Below are 2,658 nucleotides of genomic sequence, written 5' to 3'. Positions count from 1 at the left end.
TTTAACTTAATATTCTTTTGTACTTCTTTAACAAATATGTTTTATATCAATATTATGGGATCCCCATAAACATGATAAACATGTTTTCTAAGAATTTCAAATTTAGTAAGTTGTTACCTATTTTTTATACATATAAGGGTAAATAAAATAGAAATCTATTGATAAAACAATTCACAAATCCTTGTGATGATAAGTCTTTGGACTCTTGTTCCCAATGGAACAAACCATCTTTTTGATGAAGTGCCAAAAGATTATCCTATGTTCTTTTGAAATTAATTGAGATGTGTATTTTAAAGACAAATACATCCCAAAATAATTTGTACAAGACTTGATAATTGGGATATAAGTTTGTGTACATCCTTCCATCTGAATTTTGAAATATCGTATGCTGGAGTTCTTTTTTATCATCTTTAGAAAGAAAAGAAATTGATGGAGGAATTTCAAGAAAATGGAAATTTAACACATCTCGAAGAACATTCATAAAGATGGAGACTTTTTCACGATGAATAAACCCGAACACACTTCTATTTTTGCTAAGGTTGTTATCCATAACTCTTTGAAAAGTTTGGCGAAAGCTGGTTTTTTAAGTCATGGTCAAAATACTCAAAGATACTGATGGCTTTAAGTTCATCAGAAAGTTCATATCCTTGAATGGAAAGATCTCCTAAGAACAAAGAGGATTCAATATGAACAATAGAACTATGTGCTCAATATTGTGTGATTGGATGACTATCTTGATGCAACTGTATTTGCATCTTATTTTCTTTGTTATGTGCATGCATTTTTAGTTCAATTGGTTAAAACCTCTTTAATCTAGTTTAGTTTTTATAACAATCGAGTTATTGCATTTGGTTTTTTCTTGTTTTGTAGGAATGAAGCCCTTTAATATTGGAAAGAGGCTAGAATGATGTGGTTTAAAGTTGGAGACATTTTGAGAGAAATTTGGATGCAAACACGAGGGATGAAAGAGCCACAAATAGATTGTGTCAGCTGACATACCCACATTTCTTGTTTCGATGTCTTGCTGAGTCTCGAAAGAAATACGGCCAAGGCATGTCAATTGACATGACCGTGTTTCGTGACATGATTATTCTTTTCATGTTTTATTATGAACACGACTAGGGTGTGGTAGTTGCCAGACCCGTATTTCCTAAGCTGAAGCGCGTTTCTGATATTTCAATTCTATTTTATTTGGGATTGGACCTCTTTGTTGCCTAAGTATAAATAGGTCTTAAAAAGAAGGTTTTATGGTTATGAAGATCAAACTTTGTGAGGTGCTTTAGAGGCCATGATCATGCTCTTCTTTCTTCCTCCTACTCTAATTTCCTAGTTTGAATGTTCTTAATATATTTCATGTATTATTCTTCTACAATGGTTGATCGGTAGGTTTCCTATTTTTAAGATTGGGCATAACCTTTGACACATTGATGATGATGGATTATTTTTCCTTTTCCTTTTGTTAATTATTGAATTATTTTTTATTTAATTTCATTTGAGCATTCATGTAATGTAAATTTGTTGGATTCCTTATTTGAATTATCATACATATTAAGGGAAGGACCGATAGGTGATCCTTTGTATGGGAACTGTAGGAATTGAACTCGAGACTAAAACGACGAGAGTAGGTTTGGTTTTTTGAGGAATTAGTGAATTATCATAAAATATAAAGGGTTCAATCTAAATTCAATTACCACAAAAGTAGAATTTGGTTTAATTAGGCACGATTCTAGATAGACTTATAACTCTTGATATGTGAACGTGTTATTTATTTATTTATCTATTTTTGCTTAATTTATTTACAAATTGAAAATAAATGTTAATTTTTTAATATTCCCAACAACAAGTTATGTTGGTAAGTATATGCCTTTACAGCAACTTAATAAAATATTTATGTAAAAAAAGTTGTATTTTTATCATCACAAGTTATTTTGTTGCCAAAATATTATATAATTCTCGACATAGGTTATGTTGTTGCAAAAATGTTGTATTATTCACTATGCAAATTATGTTGTTGCATAAATATTGTGTTATTCAGGGCAAAAAAAGTTATGAACTTCTAGCTAAAAAGTTGTATTATTTTCAATGTAAATTACGTTGCTGTCAAAATATGATATTATTTGCAGTGAAAAGTTATGTTGCTGCAAACAACACAATATTCCTTATAAAAAAATTATGTTGCTGCTAAAACATGGTATTATTATCAACAATAGCTTATGTTGTTGTCAAAAGTTAGTACTATTATCAACAAGTTGTTAATAATGATGGCCTCTGTTAGTCTAAAGATATGAGAGTTATTAAACAAATTATCAAAGAATCACAGCGGAATATATTCAGGAGCAATAATCGAAACAGCTTGTAAATGTTATCAATATATGAGACAGGAAACAATGCTTAATTCAGAATGTTAAACAAGATATAAAATCATTAATTCATACATTCAAGAATATGCATTTATGTAATATCTAAAAGAGTAGGGATAAGAAACAATTGCACCACGATTTATCCTGGTTCAGTTATCAATATGATAGCCTACATCCAGTCCTGAAATCCAACAAGATTTCAGCCTTTTTCCAATAGAATGAATTGAGAACCTTTTACAGATTGTCCAGCTTCCTTGAAGCCTATCTATCTAACTCACTTCACTCTTGTTTCTATACC

Source organism: Cicer arietinum, chromosome 6, assembly GCF_000331145.2.
Source record: "Cicer arietinum cultivar CDC Frontier isolate Library 1 chromosome 6, Cicar.CDCFrontier_v2.0, whole genome shotgun sequence".
NCBI lineage: Eukaryota > Viridiplantae > Streptophyta > Magnoliopsida > Fabales > Fabaceae > Cicer > Cicer arietinum.
The sequence above is the reverse complement of the archived record's forward strand: the minus strand, read 5'-3'. Positions refer to the sequence as shown.